Source organism: Leuciscus leuciscus (assembly GCF_965113295.1).
Source record: "Leuciscus leuciscus genome assembly, chromosome: 7".
NCBI classification, from domain to species: domain Eukaryota; kingdom Metazoa; phylum Chordata; class Actinopteri; order Cypriniformes; family Leuciscidae; genus Leuciscus; species Leuciscus leuciscus.
This window is the reverse complement of record NC_138731.1, coordinates 19,426,513-19,449,462: the sequence shown is the minus strand read 5'-3', so window position 1 is coordinate 19,449,462 and position 22,950 is coordinate 19,426,513. Positions and strand designations below refer to the sequence as shown.

At 36.9% G+C, this 22,950-nt stretch overlaps 1 long non-coding RNA gene across 1 annotated transcript in view; it reads left to right on the top strand.

The window, feature by feature from the left end:
* The window catches only part of LOC309503187, a 28,889-nt gene extending 14,797 nt beyond the window's left edge, over positions 1-14,092 (top strand). The window contains exons 2-3 of the long non-coding RNA XR_014207544.1: positions 12,669-12,779; positions 13,774-14,092. This is a non-coding gene — a long non-coding RNA (uncharacterized lncRNA). The remainder of the gene's footprint in view (positions 1-12,668; positions 12,780-13,773) is intronic.
* The last annotated feature ends 8,858 nt before the right edge of the window (positions 14,093-22,950 follow it).

The window sequence follows — 22,950 nt, the reverse complement described above, 5'->3', positions numbered from 1 at the left end:
CGGTCAGATAAAGAACTGCAGTGCCTTCTCCTTTAACAACCTCCAAATGACTGACGAACGGCACTATAGGGAGACTTAAATTGCATCCAGACAGGAAAAAACAAAAATAGAAAAGCACAATTTGGGTGACTGAGGTAGTCAGTAATTTATAACTGGCACAATATATTTAGCAATGCCCAGAACAATTACTAGGCTTGGTGCAAGAGGCCCTATGCATGTATGAGCACACAATCTCAAATTGTCTGATCTCTCTTTGCATTCTCATTCCTAACTGTTCTTAGAACTGAACCCGGAAAGAACCTGGATCACTCATTAACTTACTGACTGCTAAGAGTGAATACATCGAGCATGATAATGTATGCTAAGCACAAATACAGAGTGAGTAAGAGAGCATAGCACTGCACATCCTCTGAATTTGGAGTTCATACGGGCATGAAATATGCATGCGCTAACCATTAACCCCACTGTCCTCTAGTCTGCTGCACTCACCAGAGCTCGCTGGAGATGTTCTCTCAGGGCTTCGTTCACTGATCACACACACTCTGCTCAAAGCGAGTGACTTTAACCTGGCAGATCACTTTACAACAACTGCAGCTGTGAAAGCAGATATTTCTGATTTAAATGTGAATATTCGAAGTGAATACATACTGAAAGTCGAAACATGCAAGGAGCAGCTTCAGTTTAATGCATGTGCCCAGCAAACACAGAACGTTGGCACAACGTACCCAACCTTATAACAACGTTTTATCAGCATGGCCAAAAGGTTGCTATAAATACGTTGTGTGGTGAAGGTTGTTACAGCGTTGTCACAATGTTGACATTAAACCACCGTTCAGGGCCATTGCTTAAGGTTGTGCCAACGGTGTCTTGACAACCACTGCACTACATATGTACTCGTCACTGCCCTGAAGCGGTTCCACAATGTTCCACAAATGTATGACTTTTGGAAGTGCAATTTGATTACCATTTATGCAGTTAGTTTTAATAAAGTTGAATTAATGTAACCGTCTGTAATTTTTACTCTTCAAAGTGTACACTGTCTTGCAGGTGTTGATTATAATTAGGCTAATTTACTAATTTACAGAAAAGCACCCGCAAATTAAGAAAACATCTTCATTAGTTTCACAACACATGTGTGCTCCAAATACTCACAACACAACCAAATACAGAAACACGCTGCAAATAGCACAGACCACAGAGGAAATGTTTCCAGGGGACCCCAATAAGTGACGAACCCGGCTGGGACATGCTTATTGCTTGTGAGCATCCCTATGCCCTACTCCCTTAGAAGGGCAGAGCCCTTGAAGTGGGGACTTTGGAGTGAGCAGGGCACTAGTGTGCCATTATGTAGCCGTTTGGAACACACTTGGTGAAGGGAGCAACGAAAGACAACATAATTTCCTCATTATTTTCACCTGGGATGTTCCCATGACAAGACAACGCAACACGACGTCCATCAGCTGAATAGCTGTTCTTACAACAGAAATATCTTATTATTGCTGTTAACATAACTGTTGCAAATAAATATACATTTCATACAAAAAAGTTTTAAAAATATGCGTGTGAGTGTCTCAACTTTAAAACTTGGCGTCTCATCTTTTGGACCATGCATTACCTAACATTTCTTATGAAACTTATTTAAACATAACATGACAAAATGTGTACAATGTAACTGATGTATATATTAATATCTTACCCTCATGGTCTTTTTCTCTATTTTATTAAATAATTAATTAATACATTTTTCAACTCATTGTTGACTCTTCTTTTCTCATTTGTATTCTGATGACATTGAACATATTAATACATTTTGTATATTGTATACAAAGTTATGTGTCATAAACATGTCATCTCTGTATGTTTTGCAACAAAACAACAGTAATACTTTTTTTTTTTTTTATTAAATAAAAAAGTAGACTTTGAGCTATGCATGTCCCAGCTGGGTTCGTCACTTATTGGCGTCCCCTGGAAACATTTCTGTTGTGATCCGTGGCATTTGCATCGTGTTTCTGTGTTAGGTTGTGTTGTGAGTTTTTGGAGCACACATGTTGTGTTGTCTTGTGTTGTAAAACTGAAGAAGATTTTTTGCGGGTTTTTTTAATTTTTTTTTTAGGTTTTCTTCAGTTGCAGCGCGTTGAGCTCTCTCGGCCACAGTACTATACACAGTTCAAAAGTTTGGGGTTGGTATAATTTTTTTGTATGTTTTTAAAAAGACATTTAAGCTCAACAAGGCTGTTTTTTGTTTGATTATTGAGTAGTTTTTTGACATGTAAAGCACTTTGGTCAACTTGTGTTGTTTTTAAATGTGCCCAACAAATAAATGTTGTTGTTGTTGTTGTTGTTGTTGTAGTCTACTAATACTCTAATGAGAGTTAGATGACATGTATCTGCAAATTAAATGGACTATCGAAATAAAGTGTAAAAAAATATATATATCTAGCATTGAAAATCTAGCATTGAAAATTGAATTTTGACCTGGAAAAAAAAATCTCATTCATTTTCGTACAATCTGCTTATGCTTATATATATGTTCTGTTTTGGCTATGTTGCATTGTATTTTGGTTCCGTCTTCCTTGATTCCCTGTGACCTAGTTTCTCAGTTTATGTGATTAGTCATTATGTTCACCTCTCGTCTCATTAAGTATCTCATTAGTTCCCTTGGTTTGTTCCATGTATTAAACCTTAAAAAAAAAAAAAAGTTATTCTTCATTCTCAGTCTGTACTCATCAGTGTTATATTGTATATGTTGGTTTATATCTCTGATCTTCTGATCTTTTAATATTAAATACTATTATACTGATTCTCCGTCTTCATGATGTTTATACAAGCAACCCGTGACAAAAGAACGGACCCACTAAAAGAGTAACAAGAATGGACTTACCGGCAGTCCAACTGTTATGCTTGGAGCAGGAGCAGCAATCCCTCGAGACCCACACCAATGGATTTCTATACCTGCCGTGCATTACCAGCTTCCTAGATTGATCGCTGAGCGTCTTCTCCCAGGCACATCTGCCCGATGTGGGTCCTCGGGGGAATTTCGCAGAGTACATGGAGTGGGTGCTGGTGAACTGCGATTCACCACTGACAATCGGCCTCGCTGAGGAGGAGGTCACCAGCTCCGCTTCTAATCCAGAGCCCAGCCTGCTGTCACCCAGCCGCACGGACAATGAAACAGAGCCCACAGACAGAGGAATTGAGCCTACCACGAGGAACAAACTACTTGCTCGGTTTGCGACCAAAACAAAACTTATAACAAGCCTCCCGCTGGTCTGCTGTGGCCTCTGACCATCCCCAGTCGCCCCTGGTCCCGTATTGTCATGGACTTTGTCACTGGCCTCCCTACCTCCAAGAGCAATACTGTTATTTTCTAAGGCGGCTCATTTCATTCCCCTTTCCCTTCCCAAATTGCCCTTTGCCAAGGAAACTGGTCTAGTGGTAGTTGATCACATATTTAGGATTCATGGTCTTCCCAAAGATGTGGGGGGTTGGGGTACTGTCAGGGTGCCTGTCTGATCAGTTCAGTGCTTGCTTCTATTTTGTCCTTTTTCTCAACCACATGGCTGACACATGGTGATTGTGTTGTCATGCCATGTGCTCTATTGTCAATTGTTACTCTGCCCCTCTTGATGCCTTGTTATTTCATTATGGCTCACACCTGTTTTCGTTTGTTTGTCACCCTTCATATTTCCTTCTTGTTTTCTGTCCTGTGCCAGACTGAATCTCTGCTTTGCTGAGTTTACCCGGCTCTTGTTTGTGTTTACCTTAACCTTGATCTTGTTCTTGTTCTTGCTGTAGGTTTAGTCTTAGTCTTGTCTTGTTTTCCTGCCATCTATCTGAAGTTTTTTTAGATTTGGTTATTTTTTAAATTTTGTTTACTTATCATGTGCTTCTAGTCTTGTTTTTGAGCTCTTGTCTGGTTAGTTTAGTTTTCCCCCTCCCCTTTTCTTTTTAGCTCCCCAGCTCCCCTGTCTTCCAGATCCCGTCCTTCCTGTTGCTCCCTTGCTGTTCCTTTTTGGATCTTCCCTGCCAACCTGCCACAAAGGATTCCAGCTACCATCGCCAGGTCCCTATCTCTCCTCACCCGGTTCACTTTCTCTCCCTCCCCTGCCATCCCCTGCTACATCCCCAGGTGTTCATTTCACCTATCTCGTTCTCCTCGGACTTCATTAATTTCTCTCCCAGTGTCGCTGTTTGGATCTGCTCTGCCGTTCACTCTAGATTTCCCTTTTCCGACGCCTCCTGTTGGGCTGACATAGCACTCCCTCGTACCTGTCTGGACCCATCCCTGATCCCCCTGTTTGACTGTTGCCTCACTATTCCTCCCTGTATTCCTGATTTTGTGTGCCCTTGTTATTCAGTAAAACACTGTCAATAAAACAAAGCTTGTTTCCACCAGGTAATTACAAATCTATATCTCACAATTCTGACTTTCTTTTTAAAGAATTGTGAGTTTATATCTTGCATTTTTTTCTTACAATTCTGACATTTTTCTCTCTGAATTCTCTGTGATATATAATTTTGCAATTGTGAGGGGGAAAAAAGTCTAATAACTTTTAGATAAGTGGCGATTCCCTTTTTTATTTTTTATTCCGGAAACAAGCTTCCGATCCCTGCAGGATCTCAGTTCTCAGCTGTTTAAATTCAACATTAAGGTTGGGAAAATGTTATCTCAATGACTTTGAGTCATTTGAACGTCCTGTGCCAGCCTGGCACCTTCCCCATGAGCAGGCAATGAAGCAGGGGGCAAGCTTCATTCTCTGGCCCCTCACACACGGATGAGCAAACACAGAAGCTCTTATCCCACTGCTGTTTCACTCTCTGTAATGGAGCCTAAAGGGAAAAATCTTTTACTAGAAGTCAGTCAGGTGGATGATAGATAAGAAACATCCGTTCTGTCTGTGGATCTGTGCTAAACACATTACCCCTATTACACTCAGAGCACTGTAGGTCATATGGGTCATATATTCTTTCAGCCACTCATTGCTGCCACTATTTTTCAAGAATGAGTACCGTGTGCAATGTTGACTGTTGTTGTGCACTGTGTCATTTTTGCAATGCTGCATACAGTGTTTATTGCACATAAGGACTTTGACAGACACGCTAAAAATTAATTGCACAGGCTGACAGCACCATTTATTTTCAACGCTTCCTGCATTTTAAAGAGCTGATTTAGGTGACTGGTTTGGAGTAGAAATAATGCTGCAGAGTCACAGTAAAGTAGAATGTCAGATTTTTGTGTTATACTGAATCTTCCAGTCCACAACCAAATAGAACCAGAACCGGCAACCCAATCTCACAGGAAAACTTTACTATTTAAGAGGTGGCAATTTTTTATATGGATTCGTATGATGTGAATATTCTTTTAAAAGGATGTAGTAACACTTGAGTCATTACTATCCAAAACCTTACAAAAACCTCAAAAGCTTACAAAGACTTCATTGGCCATTATTAGGGAATTATCATGCTTTTCACTTTAGAATACTGATCCAAATAATTAGTAATTCCTTCTGAATTACTTGAGTTATTACTAGTGAGTTATCTTTACCTTTACTTTAGAATTAATTATATGTTATGCATTATTCGCATTAATTATGAACCATGACAGAATTAGATTTTAAAGTGTTACCATGAATTGCCATGAGATTGTGTTGGAATCGAAATGCAAAATGGTGAATGTTCTGTGCAATTATTGTTCGGCACTTATTTTTGAATGTGCATGTGCTATTACATGATTTATATAATTCCTTTAGTGAATTGGGTGTTGAAACAACACAGACAACCCTATCAGCGGGCACAATTGATTCTTACTGAATTCCCCTCTGAGTGTTTATGTATTCTCAAGGTACCTTCTCTATATCTCTATTTCCCATCCTTCCTCCTCTCATGCGTACACGCAGCACTGCTTACAGTAAACGTGTTTACATTCACGATGAGGATGTTAGGCTTTGACTGTAGATTTAATTGGATTGCTTAGCCTTGCATTACTCAGATCAGTGAGAGTCACTTCAGGTAGCTGGGCAAACATGTTGCTTGCCTAATCTCACAGACAGAAAGCAACATGTAAGAACGAGAAAAAAACAGGTGCTACCATGGTAACACCATAGTACTTTTTAAGGAACAATTGAAATAGAAATATGAATAGGCTAAGCATCTGAATTACAATGTTCTCACATAAATATTTCATATATCAAATACAATTGTTTTTCAATGAGAAGTTATTCTTTTATTATAATCCAGACAAAAGAGGGATCATTTTTTCTTTATATTGAATGAAATGTGTATTTTACATTGTAAATGTGTTGTCAAAGCCACTGTCATGTTTCCTTGACAACACTGAAATGACGTATAACTGAAATGAAAGCGCTGACTGCAGTGACGTAACGAGCCAACACCGGGCCCATAAGAAGGATTATCAAGGCAACTACTACAACACGTGATGACGCTACGCGCACAAAAAAAAAAAAAAAAACTGCTGGTGACGGCGCACCATAATAACACATTGTTACTGTTACTGTCACTGCTACACATATAGGCCTAGGTCCAAATACATAAAAAAAAGATGCTCACTTACATTATAGCTGCATTGTCCGGGCTTTCCTCTGATGTGCGAAGTTGTCGATCATATCATTAAGATCCAGATAGCGCGCACGGGCATTCTCAATCGCTTCACTCTCTTTGAAAAGAGACAAACACTAAGCAAATGAAGACATATTAAATGAGTTTGTTACCAGTGTTTTCTGTTTCACCCACAGAGCTGACCAGTTCAGCAAGCATGTGAACACTTAAAATGCTAACATATGCTACTGTTCAAAAGTTTGGGGTCTTAATATTTTTTTAATATTTTTAAAGAAATGTATTTTCTTTTTCAGCAAGGAGGCATTCAATGAAATAATAATGACAGTAAAGTAATTTTTTAGGCCTGGTTTCAACAACAGGGCTTAGATTAAGCCAGGATTAGGCCTGTTCAATTAGGACATTTAAAGGGCACCTATTATGCAAAATTCACTTTTACATGGTGTTTGAACATAAATGTGTGTTGGTAGTGTGTGAGCAAAACCACCCTAGATGATAAAAATCCACCCAGTGTTTTTTTTTACAATCTCAATAAATCATAAGCACTGTCTCAGAATGAGCTGTTCTAAGATTCTATGCAATGTGACGTAGAATTGCACAGGCCCCTTCCACGACTGTTGATTGACACTGCAGTTTGAGCATAGACCCGCCCTGAGTGAGCTGGACACAGAGTCCGCCATTGTTTCGACACTTGAGCAGCTGTAGAATGTCTCCTAAGCGATTGAGGTGTTTTGTTGTTGGATGTAAAAATGAACATAGCAGTCTTCATTTACTCTCGTTGTTACTCGAGGATGGATCTGTACTGTTTGTGATCCAGCTTACGGTCTTCAGAGCGACAGTCCTAACGTTACTGATCACGGCAGAAATGAAAGTGAGAGCGCGCTCTTTATGACAGCTCATCGAGTCGTTTTACGGATATAAACGTAAAACGTTTCAGCACCCACTGAAAAGGTGTGTTTATATTTGTTTACTGTTAGTTGTAACGAGTGTTTTGTGTACTTCGCTGTGTAACGTTATGTTGAAAGGGAGAGAGAGAGAGTTTATGGATAAGACTTAATGCTCACTTCTTATACTGTGTTTATTCAGCTCTTACTGTGATTCTCTGGAGTAAAACTAACGCTTCATCTTGTGTGTGAGGTACAATAAAATTCACTGAACTCATCAGTATATTTTGGTCATCATTCGGACGAGGTCTGCTACAGCAGGCTTGTATTAATAGTGGATAAAAGCAGATGACAAGTAAATTATAACCATAATTAAACTAAACTATACTTGTTCTATCTCCATACAGCATATATTCTCTGGCTCTGTGGGCATTATTGTACGACTCCGGGTCGAAATGAACACCGCTACTGAGAGTTTCTGTTCTGATATCATCAGATGAGATTGTCCTCTGAGCGCAAGCTTGTGAGGCTCCGCCCCCTGTGCCGGCAGCAGCAGTTAATTTGCATTTAAAGGGATACACACTAAAACAGCGCATTTTTCTGAGCCCCAAAAAATGACAATTTAAACATGCTGTAAAAAATGATCTGTTGGGTATTTTGAACTAAAACTTAACATACACACTCTGGGGACATCAGAGACTTATTTTACATCTTGTGAAAAGAATCATAATAGGTGCCCTTTAAGTAGCTTTTATAAACTTGCATGCCTTAGAAAAAAAAACATTACTGGTGTGCATCTTAAGACAAAACAATGACAGCCACATATTTTAAGATGCGTCAAGTTACTTTCAGTTAAAACAGCTCAAAAATGCATTTTAGTCTGGGACTAGGCTTAAGCCTTGTCTGTGAAATCGGGGGATAATGTCACAAAATATTTCAATAAAATATTCAAATAAACTTTCCATTCATCAAAGAATTCTTTAGAAAAGGGTTACACTTTATTTTGATGGTTCACTTTAGACATTAAACCTACTATAAGTAACTTTGCAACTACATCTACTAAATCTCATTAGAGTAGACTTTTAGGTAGGATTAGGGTTTGTAGAATAAGTTGTACTTGTTAAGTTATAGTCAGTAGAATGTAGCAAAAGCTGACAGTCTATGTAGGGGCCGTTTACACAACACCGTTTTCAAATAGAAAACCTTTTATGTGTGTTGGCGGTTCATTTACAATGGCATTTTGGGGGCCGTGAAATGCAAAATGAAAATGGGTTTCAAAGTGCAAGTTTTGTAAAACGATTCTGTTAATGTCTCCGTGGAAACAACAAAAATGTGAATTTGTGAAATACGCGCATGCGTGTGTAACGGTCATCAGCTGGAGTGCCCTTGAGAGCCACCTGAGGGCACTCCACATCAGACCATCATTATTCACTCACAACTACATTTCCCATAATTCACTGCCCGGACTCATCATCCCTGATTATCACATTCACCTGTGTCTCATTATATTGTTTAGATCACCCCATATAAGCCTGGTTCACCTCATCATTCCCTGTGAAGTCTTGTACGTTATTCCACTGCATTTCTGAGCGTTTCCTTTGTTGTCATTGTTCCTGGTTCTTGATCTCTGCCCATGTCCTGGTTTTCCCGTTCCTGCCTCACCCTCTGGATTTATCTGTTTGTTTGGATTGCCTGCCTGTGTATGACCCTTGCCTGGATTTTGATTACGATTCTGGATAACCCTTTAAATAAACTGCATTTGGATCCTCAACCTTCGTGTCTCGGAGCAGTCCATAACAGCGTGTTGCATGTTCAGTCTATTGGTGTGTAGTTTTTCTTTAGTGACTGTGCCAACTACTGGCCTGACATGCATAACACAGCATTTTAATAGTTTTCGTGGATCCGTGTGAAGAGGGATTGTTTTGACAATGTTGTCGTCTGTACATAATAAATCTAAAGGAAAAACGTTTTAGTACAAGGCTGTTATGTAAACGTACCCTAATACTCTAATAACTGGTAGCTGGCTGGTAGTTGCAAAGTTTGTAGAATGTCTAAAGTGGACCATCAAAATAAAGTGTTACAAATGTGGTCTCAGAATTTTAGACTATATGAGCTATCAGCATTATTCCCTAAAGTGAGATTAAAGGCCCGTTCATTCGGTTACTATGATATTGATAAAGATATAGCTCTAAAAATCGCTCTAAATATAAAAGAAAAGCAGAGTTCACACCACAACTATAACGATTACGGTGTCCACTAATATAGTTATCAATATAGTTATGTCATGACAACTCTCATTGGCATGGTAATGGTTGTGGTAATGTTAATGTATTTGCTCTTGGTAGAATAGATATGCTATGTGTGATGCCACAGCAACCAATCAGCTGCGGCATGTAGATGATGTGATCGCTGACTAATTGAGTTAGGACCTATCAGCCTGCACCATCTAGAGTTTCATGACAGAACTTTGTATTTATCATTCTTGGTGTGAACGGGCCTTAACTCGAGGTTCCTCTTATTGGACACACTGCATGAAAAGAGGTGTATACGGACCAGTATATGCCTGTATACACCACATATTTTCGGACGAATTCAGGAGTATTACTGACCAGATATGGGGAATATCACAGGTCCCTATACTGACGAAAATGTACCAATTTGGATGTATGTTACTGCGGTACATGCAACAGCCATTTGTCATTATGGCAAGTAATCTTCTTAAATACAAATTGTTCAGGGGGACATTCACACCTTTGTGCCACTCTGCCCTCCGCTTTGATCAGTCATGTTAAACTGGATTGGCTGCTTTTAGGCTAGACCCACCCCCTAACCAGACCGCTATTGGGCCACTGAGCAAACAGACTTAAATCAAAAGTCATTTCATTGGTAAACTTGAAATTTCTCCCGCCCAAAACCCTTGCAGCAAAATGACTTTATTGGTTACATTTAAAATATATCCCTCCCAAAATCCTTACATGTGAGTGATTAGATTGGTTGCAGGCCAGGTGGGCAGATAGAAAAAATATATAGTTTAACAAATAATTGATTGTTTGTCTTTATTAGGGAAAAATAGTAATATCTAAACCATAAAACAGTTGGAAAACAACATTAAAAAATAATTTTAATTAAAGATTTCAAACAAAGGCAGTAAAAAACACATTAGATGATGTGTGCCAGTCTACTCACTGTAGCTCGTGTGTGAATCCACATCAACAACATCTTCCTCATCTTACACTGAGCTCCACCATTTCTGTCCTTCACAGTGGTCTTTCTGTGTTTGTCTCTGTTGACCTCTGCAAAAACGGCAAAACAACATAATGTAACCACTGAAAATAACACAAAATAATGGCCTATTTAAGAAGAGTTGCATCATGTCAGTTTCTAAACTTTTTGTTGTCTCACTTGAGTGTTTCAGCTGGGCCTTCCCGGGATGAATCTAATACTTCTTCATAGCCTCATTATGAATCTTGCAGGATACGTAAAAGACATAAAATATGTTTAGTAACAGAAAATATTTAATTGGATAGGTAAAACAATACACAAATGGATTTTAAAAGATTGCAACAACCCTCTGAACTTCTGTTACTGTTTATTATCTCTGAAGATTAGTTGACCCACTCTTGTGTGTAGGATACTGTGGAAAAGAGGAAACATTACCTGAGAAAAAATACAAAATAAATACATATAATAGCCTATATTTAATTTGACACATTATAGTAGTTTTACACAATATAGATCCTGCATTGTGCATGATGTCGAACTCTGCAGGATTACAGTGTTTCAGTCTGTAGCTGTTGGTGCGTTTGAACGACTCCTCGAGAAGTGTGAATGACCTCAGATCAGTTAAAACACAAAAGTATTTGCAGCAGTGGGTGTGTGTGTTTGTGGATGAGGAGTTAAGATATATGGAAGACCAGGGCTGTTTGACACATTTTTACATAACATATTTCTCAGGGGAGATATATCTTGGTTTATTACGATTGTTTATTTATATAGTTTATAATTATTCATATATAAATACTCTTTGCTAGTTTTGACTAACAATAACTGTTGATCAGTTCCACCGTTATTGCCCATGTCATAAGTGACTTTTTATATTAATCCCTATTTGTAGAGACACTGCTAGATAAACCACTTCTCCCCCTACACCAGTTAAGGACCAGGTTTTATTTTCAGTGAAATAATATGGAAGGAAGAATGAAGTTGGGGAGAGCGGATGACTTCAAATTATAAAGCATACATAGATATGCTCTCTAATGGCTCTGTCAAAATTGATAAAGCTAGCTATATTTGAGTTCAATAATATTAAGACTAGTTTGAGGCTGTTTTGTGAAACTTCCCTGGCTCACCCTCCTCCCTCCATCTGAGAGCACAGCAAACACCTTAACTGTCGGTCATTAACATATGAAAGGTCTTCACACCTGACAGCCATCAGTGTTTCAGCTGTGTATGGCCATGAAACTTCATGGATATGTCCGTGTACACAGGCCCCGTTTACACGAAGGGAAGACGCAGATATTTCCCTGCGGTTTGGCCTCTCATTTACACGAAAACCCAGTTCTCATTTACACGAAAACCCCTAATATTTTAGAAATATAAGTTTCTCTAAATTCCCGGCTATGTGTAAATGTGGCCCAAGTATCTGGGTATTTCTGGAAATTTACTGTTCGGAGTAATTTGGCTCAGGATTTTTCCACATACATCCAGCAAACCTGAAATTACACTGCAGTTTACCATGGCCATATATGACCAGATTCAACCCTTTTCATGCAGTGGCAGTCCCTGAATACTTTGGACAAAAAAATTATTATAATAAATCAGTTAAATGAGTTAAAGTAGTTATTTACTGTACTACTTACCTTTTCAAAGTGTGAGGCAGAAATAACATTAAAGTATAATACTTTAAGCAGCTTACAGTACTGGTACATGCAAGCTTATTATATATCTCATTCTTGTCACAGGAGTCCAGCATCTGAGGTGCAATAAATAAATAAATAAAAACGGCATACCACAAACGTTCAGAGCTTAAAACTGTTTCTTCTAGGTCATTATGAAACACATTCCAAAGTCATTTGAGTTTATGCTGCTTGATCTGTATGCATACACGTCATCTCAGTATGAAAGAAAACAAAAGGAGATGCTGCTTAGAGACTGCTGCAAAGCTGCCCATATTAACATATTTACATTTTTTATTTCCCTTCCTGTCATCAGTAAAAAAAAAAAAAAAAAGGAAACAGATGTGCAAAATGAGGACACACAGACTCTAACAGACTCTGATCAAACTGAGCTCTCACTCTTAACAGATGATGGATAAAATGTAAGGTATCGATTTTTTTCTTTATTTTTATAGATTTTTATATTATGATATTCAATGTAAAATGTGGGTCCTGAAGCAAAACCAGATGAGACGGAACATTCACAGAACTTTGACTAACGTTCCGACAAGATTCTCTTGAACAAACGACTGATCTAAAGTTATGTACAAACCACTGATCTAAAACCTCAGGGCTTCTTATTTCTGGGTAGTTTGATTAATGTTATTATCAGTAATATCAAGCAGCTAAGAATATGGTTCTAAAAAATCATACAAAAGTAACTTAAAAATGTAACCATTAGGCCTAATACTGATATCTGATATCAAACTGATATCCAAATGTTTTTTGAAATTCGGCGGTTTCACGCTCTTAACAAGCAATAATTTACTGCGCAAAACAACGTTTAAAAACAGTGTGGGTCATATCTGTATGCTTTATGCATATATTTGTTTATGATTTTTTGAGAATGTCTGTGTTGCATTGTCTAAATCTCACTCAGTTTGGAATTTGTTTCTGTTTGCACTTTTCCCCTGTTGTGTTTGTTGTCATGGTTGTTAATTTGATTTCGTCATTCAGTTCAGGTGTGTGTCTTTAATTATCCTTGTTTGGATGTATACAAAAGTTCCTCTGTTTCTGTTTATTGCTTTCTGGTCTTGTTTACGCTAGATGTGTTGCATGCTGTTCTCTTCGTGTGGATTATTGCCTGTGGATTTATTAAATTCTGCTTTTTGCATTCATCATCGTGTTTGTGTGGGTTCTACAACACAATCTGTGACATTCATCCACCTCATTTAACTAGCTTACTGCTATAGAAGAATTTGCACCCACAAGATGATAAGCTGTCATCATAACACACAAATATTTGGATCTGCATTTTATTTGCATTTATTGCTGTGTTCCTGGTGTCCATAAAATACTGAAAAAAACAACAACAAAAAAACGGAACTGTTACGTTTCACGTATTTTTCTTTTGTGTTCGTGTTTCTATTCGTTATTCCTAGGTGGTGATCATTGGTTGCCCATAAGAGATGTGACGTCACGACGTTAAAATCAGAAACGACGTTCCACCAATCCACAGACGTTCTGCGGGTTTGAAAGGCCCAGTGATCAAGAGCGAGAAAGATCAGCGCCAGATCTCAGCCAACTTCCCATGCCTTGAGTTGTTTGTTGAAACCATGATCATGATCACGTTTATGGTTGTTTATGATTATGTTTTTGCTTTTGCTTTCGCAAGGGTTCAGAGATGAACATTCCTTTGAGGGTTTGTTAGTATGGGATGCACTGTTTAGAGTTAGAACACTAGAAGTTCGTAGTGCGTGTGATCTACTCTCTAAACCAGTGGTTCCCAATCCTGGTCCTGGGGACCCACAGCTCTGCACAGTTTGTATGTCTCCTTTATCTGACAAACCCAGTTCAGTTCAGAGCTCTTTCCTAACGAGATGATGATCTGAATCAGGTGTGTTAAATGAGGGAGACATGCAAACTGTGCAGAGCTGTGGGTCCCCAGGACCAGGATTGGGAACCACTGCTCTAAACAAAAATGGTGCTAAATAGCACTAAAAGTGGTTAATTGGCTTGTAATCATAGGGGAACCACTTTAAGTGCCATATAGCACCTACCTTTGTCAAATGGTGCTGTGTAGAACCATAAGAGGTGCCATATAGCACCTTAACCACCCCAAAGAACCGCTGAAGAACCAAACTGGGCTTAACAGGTTCTTTAAATGGTAGTGGTGCTATATAGCACCTTAACCACCGCAAAGAACCCCTGAAGAACCGCTGAAGAACCATTTTTTTTTAGTGTGTATGCGTGCGTGTTCCATCTTTAAAGACCACGGTAGTTTTCTATTATTTAGTCGGAGAGTGATCGCCACGCATTGTATATATTGTTTTTTTTATTTAGTCAGCGTAGTTTATTTAAGGCGGCGTATACGCTGAAGATTTCGGTTTTGTTTTTGCATTTTTATTTTGGTAGGTAGTTTTAGAGGTTTGGGTAAAATAGTTATGGGAATTATGTTTTGATTATTTCATTGACTTGGCGACACTCTTGTTTTCTTTATGTTTTCCTTTTACATTTTATAATTTTTCATGTTTTGTAACGTCATTCATACCTTTTCAAATTAAACGTTTTCAACGTTAACTCTGGTATTCCTGGTTGTTTCTGCTACTTGCACACATGGCAGCAGTATCTCACGTAGGCTAAGTGTTGCGCAATCATCCCATTTACATCTTAAACAAAAAAAGTATTGTATTTGTTTCCATGTGGCATCTATGAACACAACCACACACGCAAGCAACCTGGAGGGGCTAGAAACTTGCTTGAAGCACTAACGTCTTAACATTAATGCAGTTTGCGTTAGGTCTCAATACTGTCTCCTCAAAACCTGCTTGTGCTGCTGTACAAATCAGCTCAACACTTATTGCCTCAGGGACTGTGAGCTCATTTCTTCAGCCATGTTCAGACTGATCCGGTGGCACCTGGCCTTGTCAAAGCCTCAGAGCTCAACGCCAGGCTTTCAAGACCTCTTCTTAAGACCATTGGGTGAGGTTGATGTGGGTGGAGATGGCTGGAAATGAATGGGAGAATGTTTTCCATTTGTTTTCATGGCTCCTTGACAGATGACATATTATATATGTTTAGATCATATTATTTTTGTTGTTGTTTTTTTTTACTAAAAGAGTTTGCAGTAACACTGTTTAGGGCCCAATTCTCACCATTAACTAGTTGCCTATTAGCATGCATATTACTAGGATATTGGCTGTTTGCTAGCAGGGTACAACGGGACTAAAGGCACACCGGGGTAAAAGGTGCCTTTGATTTGACTTTCCTCTATACCACTAGATGGCACAAAAACTTGCCGCAGCACTTTCCAAAACATCCGCTTTGCAAGATGCATGTGGAAATTTGGCTGATCACAGGCAGAAACACAAAGCTGATTATGCACTAATTTGATCTAATATTTCATGTTTTTAAAAATGTTGTGGATTTAAGTAGCAAATGAGAATCGCTAAAACTATTGACTATATTTCGAGACAAAGGTCTAATTAATGATTTTCAGTTTTGTTCAAGGTAATTAAAGCAAAAGTTTTTCAATAATGGAAGAATATGTAAAAGTATGGTATTTGGGCTTAAAGACACAATAGCTGAAAGTCAGCTGGCTGACTTTTCCATTTATTAAGTGACATGGCTAGATTCAGATGGTAAATATTAAGTTCGGTGTCCACCTTAGAGACAATCGCCATGTTTATAATAAAACGATCATATAAAAAATAAATAAAAAAAAAACATATGAATCATATCATATAATAAAATATAATTGATTGGGTAACACTTTATAATAACTGCATGCTATAAAACTTTAGTTAAGCATTAGTAAATAGTTAATTCATAATTTATGAAGCATTAATAGAAATAATAGAAAGCTATAATACTTTATTCTTGATTTATAAGCATATCTATAACGTGTTTAATAATTGTATTTTCATAATTTATTAATGATAAATTCATAATGTCTAAATTATTGCATTATTTACAAACCAGTTATGTAGGAGTTGTAAGTGGTTCATAAGATCAGAAAGTGCAAGTAAATGATTAATAAACTATTTAAATGTACATTTATGCTCAGTTATCTTCTGCACTGCTCTTCTCTAATGTTTTAAAGTTAGTACTGATGTAGTTTTGACACTGTGAAATATTTTATTATAATTATTGTTTTATGAAAAAAACATATTTGTTGTATTTTGGCACTCCTGTAATCCAGTGTTGGCACTGGTACATTTTTACTCAGCAATGTTTACACTTTACATATCATTTTTATATCAGATTGCAGAGGCTTAGTTTCATTTTACTGCACCTTTATGTTTTCTGAAGGTCTACAGGAATTTGTATTTTCTATGACATTCAAGAGGTCATTTTATACCAAGTTATCAGTTGTACAGTTGAATTTTTTTGCATTTTGAAATAAATATGTTTTATAGTTTAAATAAAATAGTTTTTCTGTTTAGAAGATTGAGCTTTTAAATCTCCTTGCAAAAGCTTTACGAGACAGAAATAGTCCTCACTTTAGATGAGCACACAAAATAATGAACTGACAACTAAATGTTTTATAACTACCTGAATTAATCCTGAATTACAGTAGGAATACATGCTAATAAAGCATTCATTAACACACTGAGTACTATATGTCTAAATAATAAGATGTATAAATGTACATTTACTTAGACTTCTAAATGATCTTATGAAACACTAACAACTCCTAAATAATTGGTTTGTAAATAACGTAATACATAATTTAGAAATGATAAATTGATCCTTAATAAAGTATGAAAATACAATTATTAAACACATTATAGACCATAAATCAAGAATAAATAATTTATAGCTGTATTTATTAACTGCTTATGAATGTCTATTAATGCTTTATAAATGATGAATTAACTATTTACTAATGCTTAACTAATGATTCATAGCATGCAGTTATTATAAAGTGCTTCCATTTATTGTTTCTACTGTAAATCTATATTAAATTATTATAGGATCTCCATCAATGCTTTCAGAATCTTTACTTTTTAAAATAATTTAGTTTCTGTATTTTTACAAATATATTTAAACATATTTTAATAAAAGTATATTTCAAGAAGAAAAATTAATTATTTTATTTACAAAAATAAACAGAACATTGTACAAACTTTGCTAAAGTGATCCTTTGAACATTTATGAAACATTTATTACTGGTGAGCCTTTCACACCCGTGTGTGATACCACCTTAATGATTTATTTTCACACAAAATCTGTTGCTCCATCAATGTTCAATACAAACATTTATATATTTTCTGTAATCATACACTGTGGGATTGAAAAACACATTTTTCTTAAGGTTTGCCTTTAGCGCCGTTGTATTTACAAAGCACATGTTAATGACCATATTCATCTTTTGATCCTACCCAGTACCTAAACTTAACAACAACCTTACTAACTATTAATAAGAAGTAATTAGGAGTTTATTGAGGCAAAGTCGTAGTTAAGAGTTAGTTAAAAGTGAGAATTGGATTTGGACCCTAATCTAAAATGTGACCGAGTTTGTTTGGCTTTTGTAGCACATAAACATGACGGCAAAATTAGGACTGTTAAGAAAAGAAGAGTGCGTGCGGGTTCAGTGACTGTTCATAGACAATAATCTGCAGATATGGAGTGAAGTCATTCATTTCTCTGTCCATCATAGATATTAATGGTGGCCCAGGTGTTTCTGTGGGCTTTATGCATGTCCAGAGTACTGCAAAAATAAATATAAATAAGAATGACAAATTTTAAATTCTTGTAATTTCTTTCAATATACATGCTGCATTTTAAAGTCACCATGAAACGGATACTGCGTCATCATTTTCTTCCATATTGTGACGTACTGTATATCCAAGTGAAAAGGCTTCTCGAACATGAAAAAAAGTGTAATGCGAGACATGATTCTAGCACATATTGTCAAAGAAAAACAGCAGAGCAAGTGCTTTCTGCGTGAACATAATATGTTATGATAAACTTTTTTTGATGAAGTTTGTGTAACCTTGTTTTCCTGTGTTCTGGTCCTGTTTCCTTTGTTCCCCACTCTCTTGTTCTTCATTTGTCACCGTGGATACTGATTTAGTTGCACACCTGTTTCTAGTCTGCTTTGGTATTCTGTGTATTTAAGCCTTCAGTTTTCCTCAGTTCCTCCTGGGGCCCGTTCTTTGTATGTGGATTACTCAATACTCAGTGGATTACTTAAAGTCTGTTGAGGCCACTGCTACGTTCTTACAAGAGTACCCTGAACAATAATTATTTTAAATAATAATTAAATATTATTGTAGTGTTGTGCATTATAATATATTATATATATTATAATAGTTTTGAGTACATACAATGTAACTATGTCTCCTTGAAATAAAGTGTAACCTTATTAACTAATGTTAACAAATGAATTTCTCATTGTTAGTTAATGTTAGTTAATGCATTAACTAATGTTAACTAATGGGACCTTTGTAAAGGGTTACCTTTTTTCCCTTATTAGATCATGTTAACTAATGTACAGTAGTTAACTAATGTTTAAAAGTTGAACCTTATTGTAAAGTGTGGCAAGTAAAGGAAAACAGAGCTTCCTTTTTATGGCTGTATAAAAGCTGGATACTTTTAACTTCAAAGCTGCGCTCTTCCTACTTCCTTGTATGTGCTGTTGAGTATATCATCACACTCACAAAAACACACAGTACATTCACACACAACACAGCTGTGTTTCCATAAAAATACACTTTTCGCATAACCATTCTATTTTGCATTATATGACCATATGTGTCAACATGCTGTGTGTGCTTGTGCGTGCGTGCGTGCGTGTGTACGTGCTTACGTGCGAGTGTGTGTATTTATGTGCCCAGAGGCCATATGATTTCACGTCCCAGGGAAGGAAGCCTGTCACGAACACCTCAGATGAAATAATCTGTCAGTTATTATATTTGACTTTTCTTGATTAGATTAAGGCAAAATATGATTGTGTCATTTGCTCATAGATGGAATGACCTCAAGGGTCAGGGGTCATGTGTCACTCTTTTAGCTCTGTGCTTCAAGATAGCTTAACTCGTTCCAGTGCTGCATATACTCCCTGGAATACCTAATTCTGATTGGTCAGCTGTGGCATTCTGCGGTCAAATATTTTTGTATAACTGCCACTCAACTATACTGGCAACTTATTTTCTACATACCTGTTTCATGTTCCTTGTGTCACTCTTTTTTTTTCTGACACATTGAAATCATTTCAACACAAATCAATATTTAATGTCTATTTATTTATGTATTTAGGAAGCAGCTGTGTAATCAGCGGAAAGTCATCATCATGCAGTAAACCTAATAAAACGTAAAGTATCACCCTTCACAGTGACACAAAACTTGATCACCCTGTCAGTGTTTATTTAACTATAATTGACTGCACATGAATCTTTACTTATTCCAAAGGCTAAATTACTCCAAACATAAGACTTTAAGCATTAGGCTACATCTGGAGCAAAAGCATGTTGTGTACATGGGCTAATTTTGTCCTGTTTCACCTATAGTTTTGCAGTTAGCATATCTGTGTCACATGTATAATGACCGTTTACTTGCAAATTTTCTATAAGCTTTTCATCCCTATATTGTGACATTTCTGAGTGAACTTGACTATTCTAGCACAAGTTGTCATATAAAACACTGAAAAAGCAGCGCAATTATGCTTTCTGTGTGTAAAGAGCCACTTATGGTTGTTACAGTGTGAGCAGGCAAAGAGATGGAGAGGTGGATCGAAATGCAGCAAGATGTGTTTTTATTTAACAAAAAAACAAAACAAAGACAGGTATCCAAAGTAAGAACACCGTGCTTTACAAACGCAAAGGCAATACATGAACAGGGGTCCATTCTTCGTACCTCGATTAATACATCTGAGAGGATTTGACAGATACCAGATCTTCTAATCTGATCTCTGGCAAATTCGGTTCTTCAAACGAATTTGCAGATTTGATTCAAATATCTGGATTAAATTGTCTGAGATTACTGCATATTCTTGTGTTAATTGGAAAGGGCAGATATATCGGTAACACTTTACAATTAGGTTCCATTAGTTAGCATTGGTTAAAGGGATAGTTGACTATATAGAAGATATTTTGAAGAATGTCGGTAACCAAACAGTTGATGGACCCCATTGACTTCCATAGTGAAAAAAAAAAAAAAAATACTATGGAAGTCAATGGGGTCCATCAACTGTTTACCGACATTCTTCAAAATATCTTCTTTTGTGTTCAACAGAACAGAGAAACCCATACAGGTTTAGAACAACACGAGGTTGAGTAAGTGATGACACAATTTTCTTTTGAGTCAACTATCCCTTTAATGCATTACTAACATGAACTAACAATGAGCAGTTACAGTATTTATTATTTAAACAAATTGCTTAGTCAATAAAAATACAACTGTGTATAGCTCAAGTCCATTAAAATATGAATGGATACAAAAGTATTTATTTAATTGAATTTTAATAAAGCATTAGTAAATGTTAACATAAACTAAGATTAATAAATGCCTTAGAAGCATTTTTTTTATTGTTAGTTCATGTTAACTAATATAGTTAACTAATGTTAAAAAATGTACCTTATTGTAAAGTGTTACCATTCCTTTCTGTTCCACAGAAGAAAGAACATCAAAACAGTTGTTGGTTTGTAACATGATGACATAATTGTGATTTTTATGTGGATTCACTCAAATGAAATGATGATGTTGTAAAGTGTGTGTGTGTATTAGTAGTGTGATTTCTTTGAGAAGTTCCCTGACACAGCAGAAAAAGTGCTGCAGCGGCACTGTCTGTTTTTCTCTTTTCTGAGAGCCGGAGACAGTAGGGCATGACACACACTAAACCGGAGAATGAGGGACAGGAAGACAAAGAAATTGAAAGTCATCACAACAACTAACATATCATGAACAGGAAAAAAGTGCTACAACACCTTGAAAGAAGCTACGAAAAAAAAAAAAAAACGAAAAAAAAACAGTTAGTGAGTGTCGAACCACAGAAGTGAGATGCAGAACCCATAATGAGGTGTATACAAGAACCTGTTGTATGGAGTGCAATATCTGATGCACACTGATTCTGATGGGAGGAAGCTAGAAAATACAATCAAATATAGGCTACCTAAGAGGTTTACTGAAGTGAAATGACTATGTCAGCTGGAGGTATGACCAACCCGATCTCACGGCAATTCATACGGATTTTTACAAATTCTACAAATTCATACGACCTCACTCGTACGAATTAGTAAGATTTTTGCTAAATCGTACATATTTTACGAGTTGCCCAATTCATATGAATTCGTACGAATTACCTACCCCTGACCCCACCCCTAAACCTAACCATCACGTGAGTTTAGACAAATCGTGTCGTGAGATAGCGTTGGTATGACAGACCTTGGTGGAGCTGAGGGGGTCATCAGTGGAGTCGATGTGTCGAATTGGTCTGAAGTGGAGCATTGGGTTCAGAAAACCACAGTGGAGTCAGATAGTCATGAAGCCTGTACTGTGGTTTTGGGTCCTTCGACTATAGTTGGATGGGCTGGCCAGAAGACCCTGGTCATCCAAGGAAAGTCATTCTAACATTTTTTTAAATCTTTAATACAACGTGCTATCTAAAAAATGCTGAGACCAGCATTTGAGAGAGATCAAAGAAAATATATAGGCCTGAGCAGAAAGGATGATGGGAAACTGGGAGGGAGAGAAATATAACCAGCTTAAAAGAATGATAGAAAGACTGATAGAGTCTGTCCATCCGAAATGAAGTCCATACATTGGGCCACCACTTGGGCAGTGAATGTCTCTCACTGATTTATAATACAGGAGGATTATTCTTTATGTCCCTCTCTTTCTCGAGGGAGTTTTATCTGATGACCTGATTCTGTTGTCTAACAGGATACAGGATATCGCTGAACATCCGTGTTATGTGTAGAGGGTTGTATATGGGTGAGGGTGGGATCACATGATATTCACTGCCCTCCCTGAGGAGTTTACCAGCCTCTGAAGTATCTGGATCATATACTACTAAACGGCTTAATAAAGTCATATTGTACTATATTGCATACTACCCTTCCAGAAAACTTAATGTGTACAAATCAGTGTCAGTGCCCACTGGAATTGATTTCCAGTGGCTTTAAAAAAAAAATATATATATATATATATAAAAAAATGAAATCAGTCAACTGAAATTAATTCTTCATCTGACAATTTGCAGCTGATATAGTTGTTCATTTTAATATCCATAATAAATACAATTTAAATATCAATACATTTTAAACAATACAAGTTTTAGGTATATTTTTTCAGATTATTTCAGACTCTGAGATTAATTTCATTTTTTAGTGTGCATAACCCACAATTTTCTCAAATGAATTCTTCTAACACTTTTTACTATAAATATTGCTCCAATATTCCCTCTTCACTAAGGAGGAAGAAAGATGAAGATAGTGAAAGATGGTTCCCTTTCGGCCTGATCTTGATTGCTCTTTCTGCTTTGTGAAATAAGGATCTAGAAAAATTGACCTATGGTGTAAGACAGTATTCATCACAGTAAAATATGTGGTTTTAATCTCTTCTTTCTCCTGCAGCTTAAACGTCAGAAGAAATATCAGGATTCAATCTCATATTCA